At 50.2% G+C, this 15,849-nt stretch overlaps 1 protein-coding gene across 3 annotated transcripts in view; it reads right to left on the bottom strand.

Moving 5' to 3' along the window:
* The window catches only part of LOC138736168 (kelch repeat and BTB domain-containing protein 11), a 28,135-nt gene extending 18,186 nt beyond the window's left edge, over window positions 1-9,949 (bottom strand). The window contains exon 1 of one of the 3 annotated variants that reach the window (XM_069885219.1): window positions 9,330-9,949. The gene's annotated coding sequence lies outside the window, so the exon portion shown is untranslated. The other 2 variants (XM_069885218.1, XM_069885220.1) reach the window with 2 other exon arrangements.
* Window positions 9,950-15,849: the final 5,900 nt, after the last annotated feature.

Here is a 15,849-nt window from a genome sequence, read left to right as displayed (position 1 = left end):
AGATGGGGAAACGGTCGCCCAGTATGTGATGAGATTGTGACAACTGGCTGTTGGATGCAATGATGTGGCAGCTGATTTGGACAACTCGTTATTGGATCAAGTCGTGCAGCACTGCAGATCAGACAAACTCAGAAGGTGACTGCTGGAAAAAGGGGGCGAGTTGAAACTTACCAATGCCTTAGCAATTGCTGCTGCATTAGAGGCTGTTGAGAGGCAATTTTATACCATGAAACTGAAAGACAGCTCAAGCCAGCCCAGTAAAGACAAAGTTGGTCAACAAGTAAATAGGCTCTTGCATAGCCATAGCCAGCCAAGAAATATGCCGACACGTGACTTGGAGTGTTACAGATGTGGAGGCAGGTCATTTTGGAAAAGACCCATGCTGCCCAGCAAAAGGCAAAGTTTGTAGAAAGTGTGGAGGTAAAGACCACTTTGGAAAGAAGTAAAAAAGCAAGTCAAATGCAAACCAGAATGGGAAGAGTACAGCTTCTAAGGGCAAAACTTGGGGGAAAGGAAAGTCTCCTGGAAAGAAAGGCAATTATGGACAGAGAAAGCAAGGCCATATAGAAGGTGACCCAGAAAGTGACGATGATGATGACAACCAGGATGAGCAGAAATACTATCAGTTTACATTGAATGATGACCATCATGAGAAAGTCCCAGTGATAATTAGTGCTGTGACAGTTCCTGTAGACTCAGGCAGTGACAGTAATGTAATTGACCGGCACTTATGGGAGAAATTGAAAAAAAAAGATAATTTGTACATCAAAGAAGTGTTCAAAGAAACTGTATCCATACACAGCAACTAAGCCATTGCAGACCATTGGATGTTTCACTGCGACTGTTGAAGCGGGTGACAAGCACACAGAAGCAGAGTTTGTTGTCATAGACGAGAGGGGAGAACCATTGCTGAGTAGACACACACGGCGCAAGATCTGGCAGTACTTCATATTGGAGCTCGTGTCAATTCAGTTCAGTCAGATGAGGATATGAAGCAAGAATTCCCCGCAGTTTTCCAGGGAGTAGGAAAGCTGAAAGGTCGACAACTAAAGCGAGCAGTGGACAAAACGGTCAAACCCAAGGCGCAACCAGTGCGCAGAACCCCATTTGGACTTTGTGTGAAAGTCGAGGCCAAAATCAAAGAGTTGATTGAGCAAGACATTATTGAACCTGTAGAACATTCAACGCAATGGGTTAGCCCAGTAGTGATCATGCCCAAACCAAATGGTGACATGAGACTGCGTGTTGATACGAGGATGGCCAATGAAGCTATAATTCAAGAATGACACCCCATACCAACAGTAGAAGAACTACTCCAGGAGTTAACAATCAGTCAGTTGTTCTCAAAAATCAATTTAAAATGGGGCCATCATCAACTAGAGCTGGACCCAGAATCCAGGGACATGACAACATTTGTGACTCACTGTGGATTGTACCGGTACAAGAGGATATCGTTCGGCATCAATGCAGCTCCTGAGATCTACCAGTATGAAATCCATCGAGTGATTTAAGGCATTCCTGGAGTCGCCAACATTTCTGATGACATCATAGTCCATGCGGCTACACAGGAAGAGCATGACAGACAGTTGAGGCTTGTGCTATCCAGACTACAGGGGGCAGGCCTTACTGCGAATGGAGACAAGTGCCAGTTTGGTGTCTCAGAGATGGGACTTCATGGGACACAGGCTTACACGGGAAGGACTGAACCCAGCTGATGCTAAGGTAAAAGCTGTTGCTGATGCACGTGAACCCCAGAATGCAACGGAGATGAGGAGTTTCTTGGGATTAGTCAATTATTGTGCAAAGTTCATCCCTAACTTTGCTACACTAGCAGAACCACTGAGGAAACTAACCAGGAAAGGTGTACCATTCCATTTTGGCCCTGAGCAGAAGGAAGCATTCACAGCTCTGAAACAAAGTCTGACGAATGCCGATACTCTTGGGTATTATGATCCGAATGCACCAACCAAAGTCATAGCGGATGCTAGCCCTGTTGGTTTAGGAACCGTGTTGGTCCAGACGTATGATGAAGGACCAAGAATCATTGCCTATGCCAGCAGATCTTTGACAGACGGTGAAAGGAGATATTCTCAGACAGAGAAAGAAGCACTCGGACTTGTATGGGCCTGCGAGAGATTCCATGCATATTTGTATGGCATTGAATTTGAACTCATCACGGACCATAAATCATTGGAGGTGATCTATGCCACCAGGTCCAAACCGTGTGCCAGGATAGAACGATGGGTGCTCAGACTCCAACCGTACAAGTACAGAGTAGTCTACATTGCTGGGAAAGCAAACATTGCTGATCCGCTGTCCAGATTGTTGAAAGATGGATGCCCACAATCCAAGTCAGAACTGGGGACAGAAGCAGAGAGCTTTGTACGCTTCGTCGCTATCCAGTCGACACCGGGAGCTGAGACAACGAGGGAAGTCGAGAGAGAGTCCAAACATGACCCAGAACTCATGGAAGTTAGAGAATGTATCCAAAGTGGACAATGGGAGAAGTGCACTCACAAGGCATATGTTCCCATTAGAGACGAACTTTGTTGCATCGGGCAGTGTGTGTTGAGGGGTTGTAGATTAGTGATACCACAGAGGTTGAGACTGAAGATCGTATCATTAGCTCATGAAGGATACCTAGGTGTTGTTGGTACCAAGCAAAACCTCAGGAGAAAAGTATGGTGGCCAGGTTGTGATAAAGACACAGAGAAATTTGTCAAAACCTGCCATGGGTGTCAACTCACAAGTAGGAGTAATCCCCCAGAGCCGATCCGGAGTACGCAACTCCCGACAGGACCGTGGATCGATGTAGCTGTTGACTTTCTCGGACCTTTACCAACTGGCGAGTCAATCATGGTAGTGGTGGACTACTACAGCAGATACTATGAGTATTCTGTGATGACGTCAACGACCACTGAAAAAATGATACAAGCATTGGCAGAGATCTTCGTGAGACATGGATTGCCTGTTACGCTCTACTCTGACAATGGTCCACAGTTCATCTCAGAGACATTTGCTGAATATATGAGAACCACAGGCATCCACCATCACAAAGTAACTCCTAAATGGCCGCAAGCCAACGGAGAAGTAGAGAGACAAAATCAGTCCATCAAAAAACGACTACGGATCGCTCATACAGAAGGACACAACTGGAGAGAAGCATTGCTATCCTATGTAGCTGTCTATCAGGCAACCCCTCATGCAACCACAGGAAAAAGTCCAGCAGAAGTACTCTTCGGGAGGAAAATCTGCTCAAAAATGCCCGAACTGAAGGAAATCAGGGACGACCAGGAGATGAGGGACCACGATGCTGAAAAGGGGGCAGCAAAGCTGGATGCAGACTCGAGGCGTGGGGCCAGGTACTCAGACATCATGCCTGGAGATAATGTTCTTGTGAGGCAAGAGAGTGGTGGTAAGCTAGACATACCTTATTACCATCAACCCTACACTGTTGTATCCAGAAGCGGCAGTATGGTGACAGTCAGGTCTCCAGCTGGAGTCCTCTACAAAAGAAACATGTCTGGTGTCAAAAAGTACCAATCCAGAGCGGCATCAAGTGAAGTGGTTGGAATTCCAGTACGAGTTGCTCAACTTGAGGGAACAGATGATGTTCCAGAGGTAGTTACCAGTTTTCCCGATGAAGTGGCCAGAGTACCAGAAACACCAGAGGCCGTAGCGAGCAGTGTTTCCGGTGCTGAGGGTGAGCAACCAAGTTGCGACAGTAACATTGCAGGAAGGCTGAGATGGGACAGGAAACCACCTAAGCGATATGAAAATTCTGTGCCATATTTCTAATTGTGCCCGCATTATCATGAAAGTTTGTGATAGTTGGAATGAGTTTCAATGAAGAAAAAAATAGTGCATTGATTCAGTGGATGCGCAGTAATGATACATGCCAAGGAAAAGTGGAAATGTGTGGTGATTGTGAAAAAAAAATAATGTAAAGTGTGTACGCCGAACGCTGCCCTTGTGAAACACGCAGTGAATGCGTATATGTGGATGTCAGGAAGGAAACCATCGCGAACTCTGAGAAAGAGACCTTGGCGAAGTTGTGCTATGATTATCTGGATCATCGCTCTTTTGTTGTGTTTAGCGTTATTAGGAAAAGAAAACTGTGCGCCGAACATTTATTTTATACTTGACGCGGTTTGACTTTGGACCATCAGTAGCAGTAACCAACAATCCGAAGTATTTTGATGCAGGAAGAGGAAATGATAATGGAAACATCTGGACAGTGATTTTGATAAATACATCATAAAGTACATGTATGAGTGCTGTAAGAATTGCATTTTTATTTTGGTTGACTATTTGGTATTAAATTTTTAAAAAAGTATTGGAATTTAAATATGTGGTTTTATAGAACAGAAAAAAAGTCATGAAAAATAAAGGGGAAGGAAATATGTGGGCGTATAATTTTAAACGTGTACATTTTGCATATGAGGTGACCATTGTATTAGTATAACTACGGAAGAAATGTTGAGCCATTATATTACATTTGGTTATAACATGGTTACGTTACATTTTGTGAAGAGGGAATTTGATGTTGCTTTTGTTGGTTTGGAAGGCAGAAAAATGCTATTGATAGTGTTAAAGTGTTTGCATTTCAACAGAAAGAAACACAGCAATGTATTATGTTCGGTGATATTCATACAAGATATACACTTAGATTGAAAGGTCAAGACACAAAGATATAAAGTTTATTTTGGGTGAAAGGAGGGATGTCATGATAATGAATATGCATGAGATGTATACCGATTGAGGTTGAGCTATTAACCTGACTGGAGGTCAGAGGGCATGCGCGCGATATATGCAGGCGTGGAATAATGGAAGCAGAGAAATAAATACACGCCGATGTTCAACGGGTAAATCATATGTTGATGGTGCTATCAATTTCACATTTCGGGCCACAAATGTGACAGGTGGATGGAAAGAAAAAGGTTGAAAACCACTGCTTTAATCGTCCCTCCTTAACTCGTTCTGTGCACGGTTTCAGAACTCCAAAGGAAATGGGCCAATGACAAGTTTTCTCAAGCTAAATATTTCAGTAGCAATTGGGTCTAGGGCAGTGATTCTCAGCCTTCCCTTCCCACTCACCCTTAAGCCTTAGTAATCGCAGAGCACCAATGGCACAGGGACCACTTAAAGTGGGATGCGAGTAGAAAGAAAAAGGTGGAGAACCACTGTTTTGGAACCCAGAGCGAAGGCAACAATACATACTTTCCTAACCAATGGTTGAACTTTTTTCCCCTCCTGCCTCGAGATTCATATTATTGCACAATTATATTTAATGAACTTAAACAGTAATTACTTAAATTGTTAACCATCTTCCTGTAAGCCTTCCTAAACCCGTAAATCACCAATCGGAGGGTCAATCAGGCCTTCCTTCAGACTCTCCAGATAACTTATAGAGAAGGGCGCAGGCCCAAAATGTCTGCTATATATCTTTCTCTCCACTAGATGTTGAAAAGACCGGCTGAGTTCCTCCAGCATATCGGTGTGTTTACTAACTTATAGAGAAGGTTTTGTCAAGGAGCCATTGCTCTTTTAACAAGGTGACTAAACAACGTTAATTGTTTTGGCATCAAGTTTCTACAATATTTCTTTTCTTGGCCTTGATTTAAAGTAAACACGAAGGGCTGTGACTTCTGTGTAAGTAGGTTGTGCTCAACACGCCCTGATTACATCTTAATTGTTTAATTATACAGGCTTTTACCCTGTTTCAATCTGTATCAGAGTTAGCTGGGTAAATCAGATCTGTACTGAGATTTGCATTAGTTATGACCCAGCCTGCAATTAGAATTCATAAAACTACATTCATTCACAACAGGAGATTAAGATAGCTAGATGAGATTTAAGAGTAGAAGTGACTTTTGTTTGCAAATGCAACAAAGGGGAGGTGTGGCCATTTGGCAATTTGCCTTTCCAATCCAGAGGTGTGTGGTAGGCAACAGAGCTTTGCAATTGCAAAAGTCACAATTCCCTCCCACATCTGAATGCAATAAAAAAATGCCATGTACTGTATGTCTATTGCACGTTCAACAGAACAGCAGTGTCAGCCTTGAATTTGCAAAACAAACTTTCCACTGATAGAAGGTGCTTACATTTCTGCTAAACTATTGAATAAATGGGAATATACAAAGAAATCAGAATTTAATGTCATGAACAAGTCATGGAATTCGGTGTTTGCTGCAGCCTCATTGTGCAAATGTTCATATAACCATCTTACTGCATTACTGTAAAAAAATTAAAATAATAGTGCACGAAAAGTAAAGCAGTGTCTTTGGTTCATTGATCATTCACGAATCTGATGGCAGTGGGGAAGAAGCTGTCCTTGTGCTGCTGAGTGCTTGCCTTTAGGCTCCTGTACCTTTTCCCCAATGGTAGCAGAATGAAGAGGGTGTAGCCTGGGTGGTGGGGGTCTTTGAGGTTAGAGACTGCTTTTTTAAGACACTGCCTCATGTAGATGGTCTTGATGGAGTGAAGTCTGGTACCTGTGATGTCACAGGCTGAGTTAACAACCCTCTGGAGTTTATTCTTGTCCTGAGAGTTGACACCTCCGTATCAGGAAGTGATACAACAAGCCAGAATGCTCCCTACTGTACACCTGTAGAAGTTTATGAGAGTCTTTGGTGACATACCAAACCTCCTCAGACACCTCACAAAGTATAGCTGCTGGCAAGGAAGTAAAGTACAGATGCACCAAAATTCTTACTTCCTGCTGCCAAACAAGTACTGTACATGCAAGTACACTAAATACAATAGTGTAAATTGCATTGCCACAAAACAGATAGGAGGTCAATAAATAAATATTCACAGTTGCATATTGAGCAAGAAAAGCGTGACATTTCGATAGTGCAGACAATCTTTTGGTGGTCCTCGAGTAGTTTAGGGTGCAGGTGGTACTGGGGTGTTCAAGACCCTGACAGCTGTTATATTTAAAAAAAAAACTTCTTGAACTTAGAGGTGCTGGATTTCAGGCTTCTGTACCTTGTGCCTGAAGCTAGTACTGTGAAGAGATAGTGAGTAGGTTGATGGGGGTCCTTTATGATGTCAGCTGCCTTCTTGCCACAGTGTCTGACAAAGATGTTTATAATGATGGGAGGACCAGGTGTGCCACTTTTTTCAGCCTTCTCCTCTCCTGGACACTGGAATTTCCAAACCAGGCTGTGATGCAGCCGGTAGGTATATTTCCATAATGCATTAATACAGAATTCGGCACATGCCACATCTCCGTAAACTCCTTTGAAAATAGTTGTTGGTGTGTCTTATTCATAGTTGCTTCAAGGAGTTGGATCCAGAAGAGGTCTGGTATATGGACTCCGAAGAACTTGAAGGCACTAATTCCCCTCTGCCTCCATCCCATCATTAAAGACAGGTATGTGATCCATTATCCTGCCCTTCTATGAGTTCATAAGTTCCTTAGTCTTGGTGACAAGAGCACCACCCAATTTCCATCCAATATTCTGATATCATATCCCATTTTTCTGCCAACAACAGTATAGATTGCATTGGAGCTGAAATTGGCTACACAATCCTGAGTGTAGAGAGAGTAGCATAGAGGACTAATCACACAGCCCTGGAGTGCCCCTGTGCTGATGGTCAGCAAGGAGGAGGAGTCGATGGGCCTAGTGGCCTGCTTCTGTTCCTCTGTCTTAGGATCTTGAACAGTTCTGTTCTACTACTTCAACTCCCTGAAAATACAGTCCCTCTTCAAACCGACTTTTGGACTTCAACCTCTGGAATTCAAAACACTGCACTTCTGCTGAGGTTTCCAAAAATGCACCCGATGATCTCAGAATGTGCCAAATTAAGAGTATTTGGAGGTTGTTGAGCCACACTACACATTGGTCAAGTGTGTTACATGGGCCACGCTTTCAGGCCCTCGGCAAAATTTCCTGGACAGGGAATAATGCAGGAGACAGGATATCCTGTGCTGCCTGTCTGCATCATTATGTGGCATTGGACTGGAAGTCAACATAGAGGATCATCAAAATTGCCAAGAATATCACTGGGATCTATTGATGGCATTCAACAGGACTAAGGTTCAAAGAATTATTGAGGACCCTTTCCATCCAGCACATAGTATCTTTGACCCATTACCATCGGGAAGGAAGTAAAGGGGCATCAAAATCAGGTCTGCCAAGCTGGGAAACAGCTTGTTTCTGCAGGTTGTAAAGAACCTACTCCTGTTCTAACTTTTTTCCTGATTTACACTATCTTGCAAACTCTCCCTCTGTCCCTCCACCTCTCCTACCTTCCACCCAATACCCTGTCACCTCTTAGACCCTCCACATCTTCTTCACCCACCCCCCACCCCCATATACTTAACATCACTTTAGTCTCGATAAAGGGACCTGACCCAAAATGGACATGTCCATTTCTCTCCATGGACGCTGGCCAGTGGTTCTCAACCTTTTTCTTCCCACTCACATCCCATTTTAAGTCATCCCTGTGCCATCCGTGCTTTGTAATTAGTAAGGGATGGCTTAAGGTGGGATGTGAGTGGGAAGGGAAGGTTGAGAAGCACTGCTCTAGAACCATTTGTTACTGAAATATTTGGCTTGAGAAAACTTGGCATTGGCCCATTTCCTTTGGAGTTCTGAAACCGTGCACAGAACGAGTCAATGAGGGACGATTAAAGCAGTGGTTTTCAAACTTTTTCTTTCCACCCACATCCCTCCTTAAGTGATCCCACAGAATACCTGTGGCATAGGGAATACTTAAAGTGGTAGGCGAGTGGAAAGAAAAAGGGTGAGAACCACTGCTTACCCCGTTAGAAAATTGCAAACCATATATATTTTTTTAAATCTTTGCGGACAATCGCCATTCACCTTTGCCCAGAACGGTGCCAATCCACATCTGCCCAGCAGAGACCAGGCCATTAGGAATCCTCAGGCGAGTTGGCACGTGAAATGAGCTCTCTCTCTCTCCCTCCCGCCCTCACACCCCGAGAGAGAGTGGGCATCATCAAGACGATGGAGTTCATCGTGCACGGTTTGAGAAAGTCTGCGGAGGAAAGAGGAAGCGCGGCAGCGAAACAGCGCGAAGCGTTCAGGGATGCTGGAGGAGGAGACTCGGGCATGCACAGGAAGCGTTTCGTGACGGGCACCGAATTGGAGAGGGCCCCCCGCCGCTGAGAAACCCCGGTTGCAGAAAAGGGAGCGGGGTGGGGAATACATTTGCGAATCTAGTTGGGATTAAATCTACCCGGCCATGTTGCAGCGCCCTGGATTCGGTTGCTTGCACTGCAGCCCTTCAACCGCGCCAATGCCACCTCCCCAAGCAGAGTCTCGTCAACCCTTCGAATCGAAACGGATCCGAAATACCTGGGAATCTGCAGCAAATAAAAATGTCATCCAGGTTATTTCCCTCCGCTCAACCTGTATTGTTACAAGTCCCTTCGCGCGGCGTCTTCTCCGCTGCACCTTCGGGCAGGAGCTCTCGATCCGGGATTTGGAACCACCGGTTTCTGCGTCTGCGATCAATCCCGAGCCCGGCTTGTTGCAGGCAGCGAGCGGCGCGCCGGCGGGGGACCCCCTTCGGACTGCCCGAATTGAACGCCGTCTGGCCGGGCGAGGGCGCGCGGAACCGTGAGCGAGGGCTGCCTGCCCGCCTCGTCCCCGGGCGTTCGCGGGGACGAGCGCTCGGACCGGGAAATGCCAAGTTCCACGGCCACGGGAGCCCTAATGTCCTCGCCCTGGGCTGTGCGCCGCTCCAAACGCCGGGCGTGAGTTGGAAGGAGAATTATGAAGGCGACTCGTCCGGAAACTCCAGCCCGCGGGACTGCCTTAAAAAAAACACCCCACACGGTTCACACCTGGGCCACGGCGGGCGGTTCCAACACGGGACTGGCAGCTGCTGAGTTCACTTAGCGAATCCCCGTCTCCATTCTCCTTGACACAGAGGGAGAGGGCGGGGGGGAGAGAGGGAAGGAGGGAGGGGAAGATGGGAGAGAGGGAGGGAAGGAGGGAGGGGAGGAGGGAGCGGAGGAGGGAGGAGGGAGGGAGAGAGAGGGAGGGGGGAGGGAGGAGAGAGGGAGGGGGGAGGGAGGAGAGAGGGAGGGGGGAGGGAGGAGAGAGGGAGGAGAGAGGGAGGGGGAGAGGGAGGGGGGAGGGGGAGGAGGGAGGAGGGAGGGGGAAGGAGGAGGGGGGAGGAGGAGGGGGGAGGAGGAGGGGGGAGGGGGGAGGGAGTGGGAGGGAGGGGGAGAGAGGGGGAGGGGAGGGGAGAGAGGGAGGGAGGGGGAGAGAGGGAGGGAGGGGGAGAGAGGGAGGGAGGGGGAGAGAGGGAGGGAGGGAGGGAGGGGAGGGAGGGAGGGAGGGGGGGAGGGGAGAGTGAGAGGGAGAGAGGGAGGGGGGGAGAGAGGGAGGGGGGGAGGGAGGGAGGGTGGGGGAGGGAGGGAGGGGGGGGAGGGAGGGAGGGGGGGAGAGGGAGGGGGGGAGGGAGGGAGGGAGAGGGAGGGGGGGAGAGGGAGGGGGGGAGAGAGAGAGGGGAGGGGGGGAGAGAGAGAGGGAGGGAGAGGAGGGGGGAGGGAGGGGGGAGGGGAGAGAGAGAGAGGGAGGGAGGGGGGAGGGAGGGGGGAGGGAGGGGGGAGGGAGGGGGGAGGGAGGGGGGAGGGGAGGGGGGAGGGAGGGAGAGGGAGGGAAGGGAGAGAGAGGGAGGGAGGGAGAGGGAGGGGAGAGAGAGGGAGGGGGAGAGGGAGGAGGGAGGGGAAGATGGAGAGAGGGAGGGAGGGAGGGGGGAGGGAGGGAGGGGAGAGGGAGGGGGGAGGGAGGGAGGGGAGAGGGAGGGGGGAGGGGGGAGAGGGAGGGAGGGGGGAGGGGAGGGATGAGGGAGGGGAGAGGGAGGGGGAGAGGGAGGGAGGGAGAGGGAGGGAAGGGAGAGAGGGAGGGGGTGGAGGGTGAGAGAGGGGGGGGAGAGGGAGGGGGAGAGAGGGGGGATGGAGGGAGGGAGGGGAGGGAGGGAGGGTGGGAGGGGGAGGAGGGAGGTGGAGGAGGGAGGTGGAGGAGGGAGGGGGAAGGAGGAGGAGGGTAGGGGAGGGGAGGGAGGAGGAGGGGGAGAGAGGAGAGGGAGGGGGAGAGAGAGGGAGGGGGGAGAGGGAGGGAGGGGGAGAGAGGGAGGGGGGAGAGGGGGGAGGGAGGGGGTGAGAGAGAGGGTGGGGAGGGGGTGAGAGGGGGGGGAGGGAGGGGGTGGGGAGGGAGGGGGGTGTGGGGGGGGGAGGGTGAGTGTGAGAGGGAGGTGAGGGGGTGAGGGTGGGGGGAGGGAGGGAGGGAGTGGGTGGGAGGGGGGAGGGAGGGAGGGAGGGAGAGGGAGGAGGGGGGAGGGAGGGAGGGGAGGGGGGAGGAGAGAGGGAGGAGGGGGAGTGAGAGGAGGGGGGGAGGGGAGAGAGGAGGAGGGAGGTGAGAGGGTGGGAGGAGGGTGGGAGGGAGGAGGGAGGGAGGGGAGGGTGGAGGGTGGAGGGGAGGGGGGGAGGTGGGGGGAGTGGGGGGGGGTGAGGGAGGGGGGGAGAGGGAGTGGGGGGAGAGGAGGGGGGAGAGAGGGGGGTGAGAGGGTGTGGGAGGGGGAGGGAGGGGGAGGGGTGGGAGGGAGGGGGGGGAAGGAGGAGGGTGGGGGGAAGGAGGCAGGGGAGGGGGGAGTGAGGAGGGAGGGGGGAAGGAGGGAGGAGGGAGGGGAGGGGAGGGAGGGTGGGGGAGGAGGAGGGGGGGAGGGAGGAGGAGGGAGGGAGGGGGAGGGAGGGAGGGGGGGGGAGGGAGGGAGGGAGGGGGAGAGAGGGAGGGGGAGAGAGGGAGGGGGAGGGAGGGGGGGGAGGGAGGGGGGGGGGAGGGAGGGGAGGGAGGGGGAGGAGGGGAGGGGAGAGTGAGAGAGAGGGAGGGAGGGGGGGAGGGGGGAGGGAGGGAGGGAGAGGGAGGGGGGAGAGAGAAGGGAGGGAGGGGAGTTGGTGAGAGGGAGGGAGGTGAGAGGGTGGGGGAGAGAGGGAGTGGGGAGAGGGAGGGGGAGAGAGGGGGAGAGGGAGGGGGAGAGAGGGGGAGAGGGAGGGGGAGAGAGGGGGAGGGAGGGGGAGGAGGGGGGGGAGGGAGGGAGGGAGGGGGAGAGAGGGAGGGAGGGGGAGAGAGGGAGGGGGGGAGAGAGGGAGGGGGGAGAGAGGGAGGGGGGAGAGAGGGAGGGGGGAGAGAGGGAGGGGGGAGAGAGGGAGGGGGGAGAGAGGGAGAGAGGGGAGGGGGAGGTGGGAGAGGGGGAGGGGGGAGGGGGTGGAGGGGGAGGGGGGAGGAGGGAGGGGGAGGAGGAGGGGGAGGAGGGAGGGGGAGGAGGGAGGGAGGGGGAGGAGGGAGGGAGGAAGGGAGGGAGGGGGGGAGGGGGGAAGAGAGGGAGGGGGAAGAGAGGGAGGGAGGGAGGGGGGAAGAGAGGGAGAGGGAGAGAGGGGAGAGGGAGAGAGGGGGGAGGGGGGGGAGAAGGGAAGGAGGGGGAGAGAGTGGGGGGGGGAGAGAGAGAGGGGGGACGGGGAGAGAGAGAGAGAGAGCTCACAATGAGACCACTTACTTCGAGTTGAAAGTTCGTCCAGGGTGTCAGATCTGTCGAGCCCCTTTTCAGCAGAACTGACCTGTGGATGGCGAGATAAAGCAGAAATGTCCTGTGACCCAATTGCAATCTCAGCAGCCTCCAGCCCCAGCCAGCCTGAGGTTGTTAATTCAGAAATACCAATTGCAGACCGACCCGCTCCTTCCAGTTCATGTCTCACCTGGTAGTGGAAACAACCTCTCTGCTTCTACTTACCTTTTCCTTTCATAATTTTCTACGTTTCCTCCCTCGCTCTTCTAAACTCCATTGAGTAAAGTCCCTGGTATCTTCCACAGTGAAGACTGATGCAATATACCTGTTCAGTTCATCCACTTCTCTACCACCATCATTTTCCAGTGGTCCAATGTCCATGTTTACCTCTCTTTTACTCTTCATATATCTGAAAATATTTTGGTGTCCTCTTTTATACTTACTGGTTAGCTTACTTGTATATGACTAAATATACTGAGGCGCCTGCAAGCTCACACCAAGACACAAGAGCAACTTTTCAGTGAACTACTCTTTGCAGACGATGCCGCTTTAGTTGCCCATTCAGAGCCAGCTCTTCAGCGCTTGACGTCCTGTTTTGCGGAAACTGCCAAAATGTTTCGCCTGGAAGTCAGCCTGAAGAAAACTGAGGTCCTCCATCAGCCAGCTCCCCACCATGACTACCAGCCCCCCCACATCTCCATCGGGCACACAAAACTCAAAAAACGGTCAACCAGTTTACCTATCTCGGCTGCACCATTTCATCGGATGCAAGTATCGACAACGAGATAGACAACAGACTCGCCAAGGCAAATAGCACCTTTGGAAGACTACACAAAAGAGTCTGGAAAAACAACCAACTGAAAAACCTCACAAAGATTAGCGTATACAGAGCCATTGTCATACCCACACTCCTGTTCGGCTCTGAATCATGGGTCCTTTACCGGCATCACCTACGGCTCCTAGAACGCTTCCACCAGCGTTGTCTCCGCTCCATCCTCAACATTCATTGGAGCGACTTCATCTCCAACATCGAAGTACTCGAGATGGCAGAGGCCGACAGCATCAAATCCACACTACTGAAGATCAAACTGCGCTGGGTAGGTCATGTCTCCAGAATGGAGGACCATCGCCTTCCCAAGATCGTGTTATATGGTGAGCTTTCCACTGGCCACCGAGACAGAGGTGCACCAAAGAAGAGGTACAAGGACTACCTAAAGAAAGCTCTTGGTGCTTGCCACATTGACCACCGCCAGTGGGCTAATATCGCCTCAAACTGTGCATCTTGGTGCCTCACAGTTCGGCGGGCAGCAACCTCCTTTGAAGAAGACCACAGAGCCCACCTCACTGTCAAAAGACAAAGGAGGAAAAACCCAACACCCAACCCCAACCAACCAATTTTCCCTTGCAACCGCTGCAACCGTGTCTGCCTGTCCCGCATTGGACTTGTCAGCCACAAACGAGCCTGCAGCTGACGTGGACTTTACCCCTCCATAAATCTTCGTCCGCGAAGCCAAGCCAAAGAAGATATTACTAAACAAGGCCGTTGACATGCTGGTCTTCAGTGAGTGGAGTACTGAGTACAAAAGTTGGCCTTTATGATACAAGGAGTTGGTGAGTACTATGTGCAGTTTGAGTCAGCCAGCTAGAAGAACATCAGTAAGTGGAAATGGTGCAGTGGAGATTCACCAGCATGGGGTTGAGTTATAGGTCATGGTGGAATAGACTGGGTCTTTTCTTCCCTGGAGTGTAGGAGGCTGAGGGGACCTTAGAGAGATTTATAAAATCATCAGAGCTGTGGATAAAGTGAATGCTCACAGTCTTCCCCCCCCCCCCCCCCCCTTTTACAGGGTAGATGATTCTAGAACTGGAGGGTATAGATTTAAACTGGAGAGGGTAGAGATTTAAGATGGTGGTCCTGACTTTTTCACTGCCAGCAGAGGCTGTAGGAGCATAATTATAATGTTAGAAAGACATTGTGTGAATATGAAGGATATTGGCCAAATGCAAGCAGATGGGATGAGCCAGAATGTCAATTTGGTCAGTAAGTTGAGCTGAAAGGCTTGTTGTTGTATGACTCGATTAAACTTTATAAGCTCTACAACATTTTTAATATAGCCTTGAACATTTTCACTGACAGATCTCGAGATAACTGGCCTGCAGTTTCCTGCTCTCTGTCTCCCTCCCTTTTTAAATAAACAAATCCACAAAAATACATACTTTTTAAAAGATTTAATTGTGGGGAATGTACAAGTGTATATAGCTTAACTGTCAGAACACTTTTGGACCCATCTCAAAAATAACAAGTTGATCTCTTCATTCATCGTTATAGTTAACATCATGTACTTTAAATCAATGGTGATATGTTATAATAATTTCAAGTATAAGGAAAACTTTGCCATATATTCATCCTGGTGATGCCTCACTTCAATAAAAGACAGCTGAGTTTATAATTGGTGATCAGCAAGAGGTACAGGGGTAAAGGACTCACACCAGGCCAGTAAAGATAGAATAAAAGTTAAACACATTAAAATATTAAGACATATACAGTAAAAGTCCATGGTATATTATCCACGTGTTCTGGGAATTCAGGAGTCTGATGGCTCGGGGGGATAAAAAACTTTGCCCAATCTGGATGTTAGGGCCCAAATGCTATGGCACCTCCTATCAGATGGCAGAAGGGAGAACAGTTTACGTGAGGGATGTGTGGAGTCCTTCACAATGTTTATTGCCTTTCGCCTGCGTCGAGTGTTGTAGTTGTCTGTCATGGTAGGAAGAGAGCCCCCAATTATCTTTTCCGCTGACTTCACTGTCCTCTGCAGGGTCTTGTGACCCGAGGAGATACAGCTTCCAAACCAGGCGGTGATGCTCTCGATACATTCTCTGTAGAATGTAGTGAGGATGGAGGGTGGGAGATGGACTTTCCTCAGCCTTTGCAGGAAGAGGCACTGCTGGGCTTTCTTGGCCATGGAGCTGGTGTTAAGGGAATAGGTGAGACTCTCTGCCAAGTGCATATCAAGGAGCTCTTGATATCCTCAACGGTGGAGCCGTCAATGGTCAGCAGAGAGTGATTCCCCCCAGGCCCTCTTGAAGCCGATAACCATCTCTTTTATTAATGATACAGTATGGTAGAAGTATGACCTATTACACCCATGCCACCCAATTAACCTACCAACTCTGTACGCCTTTGGACCGTGGAGGAAACTGGAGACGCGGAGGAGAATGTACAAACTCCGTTCAGAAAGCATCTGATTCAAACCCAGGTCAATGGCGCTGTAAAGGTGCTTCACTAACCACTTTGCTAGA

This window comes from Narcine bancroftii, chromosome 6, assembly GCF_036971445.1.
Source record: "Narcine bancroftii isolate sNarBan1 chromosome 6, sNarBan1.hap1, whole genome shotgun sequence".
Taxonomy (NCBI): domain Eukaryota; kingdom Metazoa; phylum Chordata; class Chondrichthyes; order Torpediniformes; family Narcinidae; genus Narcine; species Narcine bancroftii.
The sequence above is the reverse complement of the archived record's forward strand: the minus strand, read 5'-3'. Positions and strand labels throughout refer to the sequence as shown.